Source organism: Vigna radiata, chromosome 8, assembly GCF_000741045.1.
Source record: "Vigna radiata var. radiata cultivar VC1973A chromosome 8, Vradiata_ver6, whole genome shotgun sequence".
Taxonomy (NCBI): domain Eukaryota; kingdom Viridiplantae; phylum Streptophyta; class Magnoliopsida; order Fabales; family Fabaceae; genus Vigna; species Vigna radiata.
This window is the reverse complement of record NC_028358.1, coordinates 19,951,945-19,969,864: the sequence shown is the minus strand read 5'-3', so window position 1 is coordinate 19,969,864 and position 17,920 is coordinate 19,951,945.

Below are 17,920 nucleotides of genomic sequence, written 5' to 3'. Positions count from 1 at the left end.
AACGACCCTTCTCCGTCCTCTTCTCTCTCCTCCGCACCTCTCACCTTCCATCCACTGCGTGCCGCTTCTCCAAACAAGAGTTCGCTTATGAGACCCTCTTCTACGGCATCGAAGCGCATTTGTCTAGCTTGATCTCCTTCTACTGTGTTCTTTTCATGGGCTCGTTTCTCCTTCTCTTCATCAACCATTTTCTTCTTCATCTTCCATCAACATTATTTTAAACAATGCAAGTGCAAGTGCAGCAGCGCAACTGTATTTTTATTTTAAACAATGCAACTGGAATCATGGAATTAGTTTTGCATAAAGGGGTACTTCTGACTTTTTCGAAAGGATCCCTTCAAATCTCACCATATATGCGGGTGAGTGAACAGTAGGTTCATCCCGCTTTTACCTTCAAATCCGTCTGCGTATTTCTCCTCATGCGGACACGATATCGTCTCAATTCATCGCTCTCAAATCTGAATAAACAGTACTTTCCGCTCATGCGAACACAGGCTTAGGGAAACACATTAGAGGAAGGAACCCTTTGGGGGGTCCAAATTTCGTCCTCCCTTTCTTCTCTTATGTTCTCCACCCTCTTTTTTTCTATTTTCATGTTATTTCATCATTCCATGGAGTGCTAAGCCTCTGAAGTTGATTGTGCTGTAATTTCTTAATTGGATTCTGAGGTTATATGAATAAATTTGTTTGTTCTTTTGATTCTAGTTGTGATTTAATTTTATCTATATCTTTTGCTTCTTAATCAAGTAAAAGTAATGATCTTCACACTATAGCAATTTAGCATGGTGTGAAATCTGTTGAGATTGTTAACAACACAAGCTCTATATCAAACTGGTTTTTTATGATGACAACTAAGTGCTTAATAATAGTGCATATGTTCTAGTCTTACATGTTCTTATTCTGTAAAGTTTGTCATATCTGTAGAACATGTTTTGATTGAATTACATTGTATGTTCCTATGATTGATTGAGTGTTATATTTGCGGAACATGCTTGTATTGAAATGTGAGATAAAATGTTTTTAATCATTACACATTTTTGAAAGAAAAGATCCCAAGCACCTTTTGAACTTATATGCGTTCTGACAAAGTTCTAGTTCAGTCGAATACACTGTTGATGGATTCAACTATGCTAATATCTTTGTACAAATTTTGTGAACATGTGATATGTGAGATTTTGAGATGAAAAGAATTTCAAAGTGATTTTTCATGTGTCAGTCGACATTGTGATAGGCATATTCGACTGTGTTGCTGTTCTGTTTGAAATTCTGTTAAGCCTACAAGCTCCAACTGCTATATTTTCAAAAGTTAGTTAAAACTATATGACTTGGTCAACTGTAATAAATGAGTCTTGATTCTGTTGACTGAGGAACCTTTATGTTGATTGTTTGTTATAACTGTTTTAATACAGTCGACTCCATTAGTAGGCTATTCGACTATGGATCAATATGATGAAAAAGAAAACTATAAATAGACAGAACTCGAATTGTTCTGTGACTTTTGTGATCTGATATTTTCATTTTCCTATTTCAGATTGAATTCGTTAGAAGCTCCAAGAATTCTCCAAGAAGACGGTGGTGATCTTGCTTGAGAGAAATTCAAAAGGAGAAGTCATCATTCTCACTGTTTGATCAATATCCGAACAGAGAGGTGCTTCTGGGTTGATCTTGATAGGCTTGGCATCCTACGAAAGACTGCTGGTTTTTGACTGAAGGCTTGGCAACCTGTGAAGTCTGCTGTCATAGGCTTGGCATCCTGTGAAGAGTTTTGGTGAATCGTTGAGGATTGTTCGACGTGGGTGCAGATTGCAGGAGAGGGGATTCTTGCTGCAATTCTGGTTTTGTGTGTGCAACTATATATTGTTTTGGTTTAGAGAAGAGATTTATATTTTGCGTGGTGCTTTTATAAATTCCTTGTGGTAAAAACCTCAACCATTATAGTGCATTTGCTTCCTGGGATGGAAGGACACTAGATGTAGGCATTGTTGGTCGAACCAGTATAAACACAGTGTTTGAATTTTCTGATCCCTACACTCTTTATTTTCCAGTCGACTATATCTGCTAGGCAGTCAACTGCGCTTTTCCGCTGCATTACATTTTCAATAACTTGCATTTCAAGGAAAGATAAAAAGCTTTGAATTTTTCATACCAAAATTGCGAAAATATTTTAATTTTGAATCAACACCAATTCACCCCTCCTCTTGGTGTAGAAAAGAAGCCTACCTGTTTCACAACAAAATCTGCATAACATATCAATCATATGAGTCTAAGGATTTTTAATTTTAATTGAGAATTTACTTTGATTAAAGTTAGAAGCTTTCATATGATTGAATGAGTTTTTGCCAATAATTGAGAATGTACTTTCGTTAGTGGTAAAAACATTAGAAATAACTAATCAAGAATGTACTTTGGTTAATTAGCTTTTTACTTGATATAAGGGGTAAAAGAATAGACATAATTAGTCATAGTAATATTTAATTGAGAATGTACTTTGGTTAAATTTACTATGACTAATCTACAAAGTTCTTGCTTTTAATTGAGAACTCCCTTGGGTTAGGCTGGAGCTCCTCTTTCATTGTGCATCTCATTATCATTGGCAGCCATATTTTCAATTAATTCATAAGCTTCATCAAGGGTCTTGCATTTGATATTGCCTTCAGCTGAGGCATCCAACATCAATTTAGTTTGTGAGCCAAGACCACTAAGAAAAAGAATGACTACCATTGCTTCATCAAAACCATGAGTAGGTTTCTTTCTCAACAAGCTCTTGTACCTATCACATGCCTGTCCCGAGGTTTCCTCCATTCCTTGCCTAAAGGAAGAGATTTCCTACTTCCCTTTGTTGATCTTTGATTGTGGGAAGTATTTGTTCAGGAACTTTGTAACCACATTTTCCCACCGAGTGAAACTGTTTTCAAGGAAAGAGTTCAACCATAATTTATCATTACCTCCAAGAGAAAAGGGGAACGAGCTCAGTTTTATAGCCTCATCAGGTACCCCATTTATTTTCACAATGTTGCATATCTCATTAAAGGTGGTCAAGTGCTCATAAGGACTTTCATGAGACAGTCCATTGAATTGGTTGCTCTTCACAAGATGGATCAGAGCAGGCTTCATCTCCATATTTGCAGCGTTGACCCTTGGCTTTGCAATGCTGTTACAATGGTGAGGGCCAACAACTATTGTATAATCTGCCAAGGTGCGCCTGCTAGCATTATTCTCCCCACCTCCTTCACCAGTTTTGGAAGCCATTGAAATTTTCTCTAGAGAAGGTTCTCTAGATAATCTATTCCCTCTTGGCCTCCTGCTAGTCTCAAGTCCTTCGAGAAGAGGTTCAGAATTTTTGTTGCTTCTGGTTCGGACACTATCCTGCATAAACAAAACACAAAACCCTAGAGAATATTGTTAGCGCAAAAATAAAATAAAATACTAAAATAGAAAAATTAAAGATTGAAAAATAAAATTAAAAATAAAAATAAAAAAATAGGAAAATAAAATAAAGTCAAAGTTAATCAAGAATCGCACAAATAGAATAGCTTAAACTGTGAGTCCCTGGCAACGACGCCAAAAACTTGTTGGGGCAAATCGGCAAGTGTACCGAGTCGCACAAGTAATATAAAATGGTAAGACCAAGTATCGTATCCCAGAGGACTCTCGACGCTGAACAATTGTGTGATAACAACATTAATTAAGACTTAAAATAAAAGAGATCATTGGTTTTGGGTGCAAAAATAATAAATAAAGTAAAAATGCAATTGATCAGTAGCAAAGGAGCATAGAGATGAACGGAGGTTGATTTATATCAGATGGATATGTTGTTGGGACTAGATTTGACTAACTTCCCTTTCATGTATATAAGAATTCTTCTGTATGCATTAATGCCAACGTCTCTCACTAAATTACCTAAACTCGATCCTTCGGTGAATAAGCCTGTCCCTAATTACCAGTTCATACAATTCCCAGCATTCCTGGTAAAAAGATGTAAAGAACAAGAGATTAAGACAACCAAGACTCATACCCTCATCCTTGAGAAATATAACCCTTAGGAGTAATTCAACAAGAACCTGAATTGTAAGGAACCTCCCAGCACACATGCAATTCATAAATCATGCTAATGAATGAGTTAAACAAAAGCAAGCATAGAAACAAATGAATTACTCTAACAATTAATGGAAAAGCATATGGAATTAAAGAATCAATTCAAATACATGAGAGTTTACAAGGTTACATCATCCCCTAACAACAAATAGAAATTAGTTCCCCATAGACTTGGGGGAACTCTATGAATAATGAAAGAAAGAATGAGAATGAAAGCCTAAGAATTGGGAAAAGAGTGTATTGTTATGCTCTTCTTTGCCAGGGATAAAAAACCTAGAGCCCCAGGGTCCTTTAAATAGTGTCAGAGGCATGCCAAAACAGGGTTTGGTCCAAAAGAATTGAAACAAAGCAGAAATAGGGCCCGACCCGCGAAAGTCGGCACCAGGCGGTCCAGGAGGACACCCAGGCGTCGAATTTGGACGCCCAGGCGTCGAATTTGGATGCCCAGGCTTCGAGGCCCCGCCACCCGGGTGGCCAAGGCCACTGCCTGTACGGTGGACGTTGATTTTCTTCGCCCAAGCTTCGACTCTAGACGCTTGGGCTTCGCATTTTCCCTCCTTCTGGTGCGTTTTTACGCCCTTCTAAGCTCCATCATCTTGGCTTTTCATCTTTGCTTCTAGTATTACCTCAATCTCTGTAAAAAAAAAGGGAATTAGTCATAAAATCATTGAAATCAACTTTAACTCTCTTATTCACAAAACTTAATGAAAAAGCATGAGTCCGAACAAGTTTCTACGTGAAAAATGGTGCTTTTAGTATCAAAATCACATAACAAATAACGGTGTTTTAAATCATTATCACGAAGAAAATAAGCATTAAATGAGTCAATATGATGTTAAACAAGTCAACATTAACACACAAAGACATTAGACGAGCATATGTTGGACGAGTCAACATGAGATGTTAGACAAGTCAACATTAGCACATAATGCATTAGAAGAATATCTATTCCAGATGAGTCAAAGTTAACTCAATAAGTTGAATGTCGAATACACTTATTAGACGAGTATCCATTAGGCAAAAGGTGTCCCTAAAACCTTTATCACATAAAGAGGTTTGTCAAGACCAAATCAAGATGAGGATGAAGAGGGAGCAAGAGAGAAAAGAAGAAAAAGAGAAAACAAGAGTGGGAAAGAAAAACCAAGAAAAAGACAAGAAAAGTGTGAATAAAGCTAAAAAACAAAGGAATGGTAAAAGCCTTTTCTTGAAAGATAAAAACGTAAAGAAGCATTGGTGACAAAATAACCCATATATTCTTGTCTCTAGGTATGGAGCAACATCTCAAGGAGTATGAGGATGTCTTCCCTAAAGACATTCCTTACAGTTTCCCTCCTAAAAGAGGTATTAAACATAATACATGGATCTCAGTCTGGGAGCATCCCAACCTAATAAGCAAGCCTATAGAAGCAATTCAAAAGACACTAAAGAAATACAAAAGCAAATGGAATAAATCATGGAGAAAGGATGGGTAAGGGAGAGCTTGAGCCTATGTGCTATACTGGTCATCCTTGTTCCGAAGAAGGATGAATAATCGAATATGTGCATTGGCTATCTGACCATCAACAACATCACCATAAAGTCCAAAGGAGGAACATATTCTGTTTTTGTTATGGTTTTCAGGTTCTCGAAGATTGTTCACTTCATTCCTTGTCACAAGAGTGATAAGGTCAATCATGTCACTGACTTGTTTTTCACAGAAATGGTAAAAATACATGGCTTTCCAAGGAGCATCTGTCAGATAGTGATGCGAAATTTGTTAGCCATTTTTGGAAAGTGTAATGGGATATTTTAGGTATAAGGTTTCTTTTCTCTACAACTTGTCATCCTCAATCGGATTGAAAAATCGAGTAGAAAATGGAACTCTTTCTCAACTCCTTAAATGATTTGTAAATAAGAATTTGAGAACTTGGGATGATTGGTTACCTCATGTGGAGTTTTCTTACAATAGGATAGTTCGTTCTACTACTTAAATGTCTCCCTTTAAGATTGTTTATAACTTTAATCCTCTAACTTCCTTAGATTTGTTGCCTTTACCTATTATTGATTCTATAACTAACAAAGATGGTCTTGCCAAAACTACTTTTGTAAGGAACTTGCACTAGAAAGTTGTTAGATATATTATCTTTATCTTTTCTTTAACTTTAATCTTTAGTTAGTTTGTTATTATTTCTAATTTGTATTTTGGACTTAGCCCATATTTATTCTATTATAAATAAAGGACCCTATGTGTATATTCAACACAAGAGAGATTAATCTCATACATTTTTACTATATTCAATATGGTATCTAAAGCCTAAGGTACTTTGGAAAATGTTTGCCGCCCTTACCCATTACAACCGCCGCCAACGTCATTAGAGTCATCGTTGTCACCATCACCATAGAGCATTAGTTTCAATCAGTGACCATGATTTTTCCCACCACAATGCCATCAAGATCGCCACCATGGGAGTCCAAACACACTTTGATGCACCAATCACAATTTGCTTTTGTTATACTTTCTAGTTGCTCGTGATAACACGTGTGTCCTTGTCTCCAACATCAACCACCTTTACTCAAAACGTGACAACTATTGATTCTGTTGCAGTTACCCATTGGTTGAAAATTGATACTCAATTATGCATTGTTGTCAAGGGTACCCTTCACTCCTCTTTAAAACAAATTTTGTGTTCCTACAAAACATGTTTTAAAATTTGGGAACACGTTAAATTATTATACATCAATGATATTCAACATCGTTATGATGTTTGTCATGATCATCTCAATGTTGTTGCTCCTCGACATCAAGACTCCATGACTGATTATATGGGTAAAATTCATGCTCTTTTTCATGAATTTAATGAATTATTGCCTCCTACCTCCACTCTTGCCCATGAAATTGAGCAACGGTAAAAGTTCTGCATGCTACTGGCATTGCACGGCGTTGTTGATGAATATTTTCATATTTGTGATTATATTTTGGGTTCACCAGTTGTTCCCACTTTGAATTCTACTTGTTCCACTATGTTGCGTGTGCATAGTAAACTCATCAACAATACAATTGTTTCTTTTATGTTGGCATCTTAACAACATGATCGCAACCACTCTCGCAAACCGAGAAAAGGACATCTCAAGTATGACCATTGTTGCAAGCTAGGCCACACAATTGACAGGTGTTATGCATTATTATGCTCATACTGCTCCTCACTCGCAATCACCTGCTATGGATCCTCCTTCATCCGATATGATCGGTGATTTTGTTATTTTCAGTAAATTTCTCAAATGGTATAAGGATAAATAACCTTCTAGTTCCACTACATTTGTAGCACATAGGTACATCTTTTGATAGTCTGACTCCATCTTCTTCTCTTGGCTCTTAGGTTCTTTACTAAAGGGCAACATATCACATTATTGGTAATAAATCTTTGTTTTCCTCTTTGTCCTTTTCGAATCTTTTACCTTATGTTAGAAGGGTTGATGGACCTAGAGCTTTAGCTCATGGTGTTGGGACTATTAACATTTTTTTCTTTTTTATCCATTGATAATGTTTTTTTTTTTGTCTCTAAGTCTCCTTTTTTGTAGAATGTTCCAAAGTCTCCTTTTTTGTAGAATGTGCCAAAGCTCCAAAGATCGAGGTGATCATTCTTTAAGGGTTGCTTGAAGAGCAAGAATCTATGTGCGCATAAATTGATTGATCAACCTACACATTGATGTGTCTGATACGTGATCAACATTTTCTCTCAATCTTGTGAAGATTGTGGTTATCCTGCTGTGACTACAGGAAGAGAACGTGCGACGTTCTAGACTTTGAGGATTGTTCAAAGTGATTAAAGATTGTAGGAGAGGTGACATCTTGTTGTTGTTCTTTGCTTGTATATGCCTATATTTTGGTTAGAGCGTTAGAGAGGTGTTTTATATTTTGACGTGGAGGTTGCTATAGAAACCTTGTTGTAAAAACCCTGATCATTATAGTGCATTTGCTTTCGGGTATTAGAAGGACACTGGATGTAGGCAATTTGGCCGAACCAGTATAAAAACCTGTGTTTGAATTCTCTATCCCTGCACTTTTATTTTCAAAGTCGACTTTACTTTTCACGTAGTCAACTATATTCCGCTGCATTTGAAAAATCTTATTCCTTGCGATTCAAGAAAGTTTTGAAAGATCATCCCTTTAAGAAAATGATATTTAAAAGACTTTTATTTTACATTTCACTAATTCACCCCCCCCCCCACACACTTGGTATGAGAAATCGAGCCATATCATTTTCAACACTAAGTTATCTAATTTGGTCTATGAGTCGTGTCAATTAGGAAATTATATTTGTAGTTCCTTTCCTTGTAGTGTCTCACAACATGCTTCCTATCCTTATGCCTTAGTCCATTATGACAATTAGGGACCTAGTCGTGTTAAGTTTAATTTAGGTTTTCAATATTTCGTTACTTTTATTGATGATTATTCCAGATGCACTTGGCTATTTTTAATGAACAATCGTTCTGATTTATTGGATATTTTTCAAACCTTTTATAATGAAATGAAAACTCAGTTTGGTTTTTCTATTCAAACTTTACGCAGTGATAATGGTTGTGAATATTTTTCCCATTCCTTTAAATAATTTATGGTTTCTCATGGTATTCTCAATCAAACTTCATGTGCTTATACACCTCAAAAAATTGGGGTGGTTAAGCACAAAAAAATAAACATCTTATTGAAACAACTCACACTCTTTTAATTCATGGTAGCATTCCTTAATATTTTTCGGGTGATCCTATTCTTACTACATGTTATCTCATTAATTGCATGCCTTTTCTGCTTTAAATAAAAAAAAACATATTCTATTTTATTTCCTTATGAACCCTTTCACTCCTATCTCTAAAAGTTTTTGGGTCTACATGTGTTGTTCATAATTTTAGTCCTGGTCTTGATAGGTTAACTACTCGATTACACAAATGTGTTTTTTAAGGCTTTACTAGATAAAAGAAAGGATAAAAGTGTTTTCCCCATCTCTTAATCGCTATTTTATATTTGCATATGTCAGTTTCAATGAGTCTTCCTTTTATTTTAACAATCATTCTTTTTCTAATACGTCACCTTCTAATACTAATATTCCTGTTATTTGTGCTCCTCCAATTGTGCCTAGCCCACCAGGTGTTTCACAAATACCACCAAGTGACTCAATTCAAAGGCCAACTACCTTGTCTTCTCCAGCTTCGACAATTGAGTCTACTGATGGAGGCAACTCCACACTTCAAGTGAGAGCTCTTTCGGACATAGAATCAAACATTGAAATTGGAGAAATGGAGGAAGTTTCTGGTGCACACCAGGTGTTTGTGAAATGGTTCAATGAGTGTTTAGTGTATGTTGAAGCCTCACAAGCTCAGAAAGCCTTCCAAGAGGGAAGGAAGCTGGAGGAGAAGGTGTTGAATTAATCACAATAAGGTGAACTCGAAGTACAAAGGTCTAGAGTAATCTCAACAGCACTTCAATATATCTTTCAAGTTAGATTTTACATGAAGATGCACCTCTCTTTTATAGGTGAAGAGAGAGCTCTAAATCTGAATTTGCAAGCTTCTACGATCACTAAAGAAGAGTATTCAAGATGCTACTAAGCTTGGGCTTCAAGTTCCATGCAAAAAACATTAAAAATGTGCGTCTTTTAAAGGCTAAAATCTAGTGCAGATTGGTTGAGCGTGAGCAGCAGGTGGCTGAGCGAATTTCCATTCCAGAAGGCAAATCTCTTTGTTGTTCTAACCTGGAAAGCAATAGTTTCAATCCGGAAAACACCCTTTTTCATCCCTTCTTTGACGTTTTTGCTTCCTTTGGCTCATCAAGCTTCTTTAGTTGATTCTCCATGGTCTTCAACCTTTATTTAAGGCCAACAAAACAATGCAAATGTTATTTAGCAAAGTAATTCATCTAAGACTTAGATAAGGAAAGAGATTTTTGTTAAAAGGCTTTATTCACTTCCCTTTCTTAGTCTTAGTCTAAGTTGATACTTCTTTGGATGGGAAGTCCTTAAAGGAGTTGCCATCATCTACCCTTCCAATTGTCCTTTGAAAAGGTATATGTTCTACTTGTAATCCTTCTCCACATTATATTGCTTTAAGTTATCATAGACTGTTTTCACCTTTTTATATAGGCCTTTTAGCTATTTCTTTTTGTGACCATCCCAAAATCTGTAAATTGATGCCTTAGCTATGGTGAATCTTTCTTCCTCTTTATTTCAGCTCGTAACATTAGGAGTTCCATCTTTTGTCCATATTCCTCGACACTCATGTTTCGTTGTTGGAGTCTATGGAGCTTATCCATGGTCTTCCTTGCATAATATGCTGGAACATATTGGATGGTGTAGTCTCCTTGCATTCTTTGCTCACGAATCAAGGATGTCCACCAATATAGAGCTGCACCTTGGAAGGTCAAAGTTGCTAAGGTAACTCTCATCCTATCATCAATGTGGTAACACTCAAAAATTTGTTCGACCTTCATCTCTCACTCAAAGTATTCCTCTAAATTATCTCGGCCATAGAAGAGGGAAGGTCAAATTTAAGCTCCACATAATGATCCCTATGATTGTGGTGTCTTCTAGGTGGTTATTGATAGTAGTCATAATGATGACCACTATAAACATTTTGGTCACTGTGATGGGAATGATGATCACCACGATCATTGTTTTGCCCATGGGAAGACTCAACACGAGTTTGACCTCGTCGGTTAAGAGTGAGGCTAGTAACCATCTGTCGAAGCTCATTTAACTCAGCTTGAGTTCGATTAAGCTCGGCTTCAGTTCTATTAAGTTGAGCTTGAGTCATATGAAGCTCCTCACTTAAGTGTACATTCTAATTATCATTACGAATACTTCTTTGTACACTTGAATGACTCATACTTGTGAAGTAGGGAAGAAAGGTTTTCACAAAATATTGAAAGACGTGCACAAGTATAGAGCCTAAAAAATTTTCACAAACTTTTTAAATTTTTGGTGAAGGATTTCTAGAAAGATTCTAGAGGTAAAATGAACCAAATAGCTCCTAGTAAGGAGAGGTGAGCCACAAATGGACAAGCTTAAGAACCTCGTCCTTTCTAGCCAGAGTGTCTTTGGTTGTTTCTTACCTTAGCTTTTAGGTATAAATCTTTCAAAAGCGTTTTGAATGCAAGATGAAATGCACCTAGAAACCAAATGAAGGTTTTTCTAAATGAAACGCGCTCTTATGTATCACAAAGACTTAAAACATAAAAGTCAAGCAAGCAAAGTAAAGTAAAACAATGCAAATGGAAAATGTTAAGCGGTCCTAATTGAAAGTGCAAGTGACACTTTGAGCCCTTTGACACACTTTCACACTAAGAAGTGGAAACTAAGCTATTACAATGTTTTATTGTGCACTTGGAATTGCTTAAAAAGCAATTTTTTTCAAGTCACTTTAAGTTGAAAATGGAAAAGCAATTAAACTTCAAATGTTCCGTGATACCAAGCCTGAAAAAGTCTAAATACAATACTTAAAATGTTACAAAATAGTAAGCTGGAAAATCTGGACTGTGCACTACAAAGCTGTTTGGAAAAATGGCTTGCTTGGTGTTGAAATGCTGCTGGATTATGAAGGCAAAATGCAGCTTTGAGTTCCACTTTTGAAGCCAATTCAACAAGTTCTCCCCTTCCTAGAATGCTACCATGTTGGGGAAGAGATTTTGCTACTTGGAAACTTCAAGAACCTTAGACACCAATGCACATAAACTAAATCAGTAACACTAAATCATAGGTATTGCACCAACATTTCAATCACGCCACCAGATTGCACCGCTGGACTTTTATCAAACAGTTTAGGTGCAAGAATTTCAAACATTTTAAATTAAACAAATAAGGGCTATCAACAATAGGTGGCACTTAACTTAGGAGAGGTTCTAGAGTGGATTTAAAACACAAGAAAAAATTATGAGTCGCAGTTATAGGCAATTCGAAACCAAATGAAAGATAGGCAAAAGTGATTGATGAAATGCCTGAGTGAGCTGTTGAAAAATGTGCATCAGATTTTTGAGAATTGTGTTTGGCACTAGTTCATACAGTTTTTTTCAATGCAATCTTCTATTAATTTGAGTTGTGCACTTCTATTTTATTCACTTGAACCAAGCTTTTGCTACCAAATTGAGACTAAATGTGATGCAGTAATCACAACAAGCATTCCATACCTAAATTCAGCACTTTTACAAGAAGTGTTGAAAAATCAATGGTTTGAATGACAATTTTGCACAGACACATTTGAACACTTAATTTTATTCTTTGAGTAACTCTGTATCATCAATTTGAAGGTGTTTAGACACTGAAACAACAAAGAATCACACTGCACTAGAAAATCACTAGTCCACTTCCAAATTTAGGCAAAATTGATAGTTCAGGAAGTGATTTTGAACATTGGCTCAAATTTGACCAAATGAACAGTGCATACAAGTTTGAAATGATAAAATAAACTTGTTCAAACATTCACAATGCACAGAAATAACATGATGCATCAGATGACAGTAGCAGTTGCCAAAATGCAAGAAAATTGGACCAAAAACTGCATCAGATTTGAAAACTTAATGGAATCAAAGCTAGAAAGCAAAAACAAAGGTTTAAGAAAGTCCTAATGCACAAGATCTAGCTACAGAATATGAGCTAGCAGATTTTGAGTGACCTAAAACACATGCAAAGAAGTGAGTTTGGTGAAAACTTTAATCTGAAACAATGATAGTAAAGAACTACTGGATGTAGGAAACTAAACCAAGCTTTTTGAAATTTGTGGTTAACACATCTTGCCACTACTTGGAACATGTTTAACATTATCAAATAAACTTGTTCAAAGATTTAGATGCAAAAAAATCTAGACAAAAATAGATTGCATATGATTGAACCAAAATTGACTCATTATGCAGATTTTTTGCAAAAGATTCAAGTTTTGGCATGTTTGAGCTCATATCACAAAGGCTAGACATTGTCTCATTGCCTTATAGGTTGATATATATATATATATATATATATATATATATAGAGAGAGAGAGAGAGTGAGAGAGAGAAAGAGAGAGTAGTTTAAATAGAGTAGTTTAAGAAAAAAAATTGTGGAAAAAATTAGAAGTTCATTATGTGCATGATTATATATGTTCTCATAACCTATTTTAGTTGTCTTTGCTATAAAATTTGATTTAACTAGTGATTTTTCTTTTTATTTCTAAGTTTTTTATTCAGTTTGAGCATTCATTTATCATATGATATCATATGGAAATATGTTTAGGTCATTTGCATTGCATAATTCTTAGGGTAGCTCATTCAAGCATTTCATAAAACTCTTAGTGAAACCTAAGGTTTTATTGAGATATTACATCAAACAGTTATTGATTTTGCATGGCAGGTTTCTTACTAATTTTTCATATTCATATGTCATTTTAAATTCCCCACCTAATCAATTTGAAGAGATCATTGAAATTTTTTTTTGAAATAGTTGTTTTGGAACTTGGTAGTGTGAGTAACTTGAGCTTTTTATTTTTGCATGTTCTGCATTCTTGCATCATTTTAGAGTATATTTTTCATTCATTTTAGTCCCCTCACTGTTTGTTTAGTTTTAGGGTGATTATAGGCTCAAATTAGCTACAAAGTGACTTGCATATCCTTGGATTGATACATTGGTTGGTTTCCTATACACATTAAAAGGAAACTAAGATTTTTTCTAATTCCATAGGCTACAAAGGAGTTGACACCTTACGTACAGACAAACTTACATTTTTGAAAGTGAATACAAAGTGACTTCTAGAAAAAAAGGAAAATAAGAAGCGTGGAAAAAATGTGGGAGACAAGGATAAAAACCTCCTCAAGTTAGGTTGGACCAAAGTATGAAAAGATGTTATAGTGATGATATGGTGCAGAAGCAAGGTATGAAGAAGCTCATAACCTTGGTGTTTAAATGGTGATAGGGATAGTGTTTGATGGTGCTCTTAAAGAGGTTAGGTCAACTGCAGAGAGAAGTGGCTCGAGGAAACCACATGAGGTGCTCTAGCCTTGACTTTAGAGACTAATAGAATGACTCAACAATTTAGCAGCATTTCATTATAATCTCAAAGTGAGAATACAAGGGTGGAGACACCTTTATTTATAAGCTTAGGATGCCTCCAATTTATAGAAGCAAAACCCTAAAAACACAAACTTGACCTAACTTGGAGACCAAGGTAAAAATCCTCTCCAATAAGAGGAGGACATGTGGTCATTACCTATGGAGAATCTTCATTTCTAGAGTGACATGTGACCACTAACTATGAAAAATCCTTTCCAATGTGAGCATGAATCATGGTCACACTCATAAAGGTGGGATGTCCCACACTCTTGTTCACCAAGCTAGTTAAAACTTTGACCATATGGTCAACACATGCTAATGGACATCCACTTGGGTCAACATAGGGTATTGACCTTTGTTGGCCAAAGTTGACCAAAAACCCTACTCTACTTGGCCTAAAATACAAGGCCCAAAAGATATACTAGACTACTACTACTATTGTCTTATTTGGTGTTTTTCATTTGCTTTAGTTTTAGATATTGTTTTTATTGAGTTTCCAACCTTTTTCGGTTTTGACCTTGAGCAAAAAGAGTGACCTAGTGCACCTTTGAGTCTTGGTTTGTGAAGACAAGAAGCTTACATCTACATTTTAGTTGTTTTTGTTTTTTATCATCTATTATAATGCCTTTCCACAAGTGTTTCTTTTTGTGTGCTTAACTTTGTTTCTAGCCTTTAATTTGTTTGTCTTTCTTGGTTATTTTTAGTTTTGTCACTCAAATTCTTTTTAATTTTAGTTTTGTTCATTTTCAAGCCTTTTCATGCTTTATTTTCCTTCGGCCTTCTCAATTTTGATGTTCATTTTTTGTGTAGGCTCTCGTTGAAGGTGAACCAATCCCTTAAGGTAACATCTTAAGGGGTGGAAACCTATGTGGAGCTCAAAGTCTTTGAGAGGAGACAAGGAGAAGAGTGGAGCTAGATACTTGAAGAAGAGAAGCTTAACTTTAGAATTGTAAAAATTTATTTGCTTTATATCTCAAATTTGTGGCCTAATTAGGTGTCTTAGGGGAAATTTGTGTTGTTCACTCATCTCCTATTTAGAACCTTAAACTTCTATAGTGAAACGCATCTAGTGATAACGGTCTAAAAACCGTTATTTTCATACTTAAATTTTATATCAAAACACACCCTTTATGGCTTAGAATGAGCTTAAAATCAAGTAAAACACTTAGTTGAGTAATGTGAGAGTCAAAAGTTGGTTTTAGAGATATTATGCTTGTTTTACATTGTTTTGCAGGGTTTTAAGGTGAATTGAAGATTGAAGTGAAGTAAGGTGGACTTAGACCCATGAAAGAGGAAGAAAAAGGATGAAAAGAAGGGTCAAGTGAGCTGCTGAGCGCCAAAATTGACCATTGAGCGCCCAGAGCGATTAGAGGAAAACCGCTCAGCGGCAAACCTGACCGTTGAGCGGTCCAAACGGCTAAAGGGAAACCGTTGAGCCATGAACTTAGGCGCTTGGGGGGTTATCTATTTTTATTAGCTAGATTCTGTAATCTTTCTGTTATCTTTTTCAAAACATACTCTTTTGCCACACAGAAACGTCCAGAGCTATTCCACACACCTTGGAGGAGGTTCCTTGGATGCTTAGGCTCCAATCTACCAAGTTTAGGGTTATTTCTTCCATTCTTTCATCATATTTCATCTAGTTTCACCATGATTATAGTGAACTAAACCCTAGGTTTTTGGGGAACAATGTAATCTTTTGAAACTCTCATATATCCAAATTCTTATTTATTTTATATGCTTGCATATGCTTGATTTATCAATTGTTGGGTTCTTCACCTGTATTTAATGCTTTTATCGTTTAACTCATTCGGTAAATGTTGTTTGTCTTTGTTGATACGGGGACGTACAGTAATGTCATGAACTGAGAAGAATTCCTTGAATAAGCAATATCACCTAGGGATAGGGGTAGGACGATTAATTGTATTTTGCTTCCGTTTATCATGCATTATTAATTACTAGGGGAGGCTAGGGATAGTAAGCCGGTAATTAGTAATAGGCTCTTTTCACCAAGGGATTGGGTTAAGGGTAGACCAAGAAAGTTTGCATGGCAATATGATAAATAAGCAAATTAAATAAGAAGAGTAGATATATGAGGGTGGATAAGATGAAATTGTAAACCCCAACAACTTCATTCATCCATAGTTTCTTTAGCCAATTGAATCACTCCATTTGCATGTTTATTAGGCCTTAATTTTCATGTAAACTAATCGTGTAAGACTTGAGAAAAGAATTAAATTGAGGTTTTAATGCAAAGAACAAAAATAAACATGCAAATGCAGTGATTCAATTGGCTAAAGAAACTATGGATGAATGGAGTTGTTGGGGTTTACAATTTCATCTTATCCACCCTCATATATTTACTCTTTAATTTGCTTATTTATCATATTGTCATGCAAACTTTCTTGGTCTACCGTTAACGCAATCCCTTGGTGAAAAGAGTCTATTACTAATTACCGGCTTGTTATCCCTAGCCTCCGCTAGTAATTAATAATGCATGATAAACGGAAGCAAAATACAATTGATCGTCCTACCCCTATCCCTAGGTGGTATTGCTTAATCAAGGAATTCTTCCCAGTTCATGACATTTTTGTACGTCCCCGTATCAATAAAGACAAACAACATTTATCGAATGAGTTAAACGATAAAAGCATTAAATACAGGTGAAGAACCCAACAATTGATAAATCAAGCATATGCAACATATAAAATAAATAAGAATTTGGATATATGAGAGTTTCAAAAGATTACATTGTTCCCCAACAACCTAGGGTTTAGTTCACCATAATCATGGTGAAACTAGATGAAATATGTTGAAAGAATGGAAGAAATAACCTTAAACTTGGTAGATTAGAGCCTAAGCATCCAAGGAACCTCCTCTAAGGTGTGTGGAATAGCTCTGGACGTTTCTCTCTGCCAAAAGAGTATGTTTTGATTTGCATTGGGGCTATATATAAGCCCAATAAAGATTACAGAATCTAGCTAATAAAAACAGACAACAGCCCAGGCGCCTAAGTTCACCGCTCAACGGTTTCCCTCTAGCCGTTTGGACTGCTCAGCGGTCAGTTTTGCCGTTGAGCGGTTTCCCTCTAATCGCTCTGGACGCTCAACGGTTCATTCTGGCGCTCAGCGGCTCACTTTATCCTTCTTTTCATCCTTTTTCTTCCTCTTTCATGGGTCTAAATCCACCTTACTTCACTTTCATCTTCAATTCACCTTGAAACCCTGCAAAACAATGTAAAACAAGTATAATATCTCTAAAACCAACTTTTGACTCTCATATGACTCAACTAAGTGTTTTACTTGATTTTAAGCTCTTTCTAAGTGATAAATGGTGTGTCTTGATATCAAATTTAAGTATGAAAATAATGTTTTTTAAACCGTTATCATCTAGTTAATGAATGCTTTGGAGATTCTAAGTGTGGACAAGCATCATCATTAAATCGCATAATGAAGTTTGCTTTACTTTCTTTATTTTTGCTTTTTCTTGTTGATAATTTAGTTTGTGTCTAACTTTTTTTTTAACTTAAATTTCCACTAAAAACTTTAGTACATGTTTCACATAAACTTTAACTAAAATAGATTTGTTTATTAAGTATCCAATGATTCACCTCTTTTTCTTATAAATGAATTTAAGTATTCCTATCTTCTCTTAAAAAATTGTTTTCGTAGGATATTAAATATTAATTTGAGTAATTTTATTATGTTATTAACAGTAATTTGTATAGCATATTTTAATGTTATTAATTACATTTAATAACTTCAAATGAAACAATTTAGTA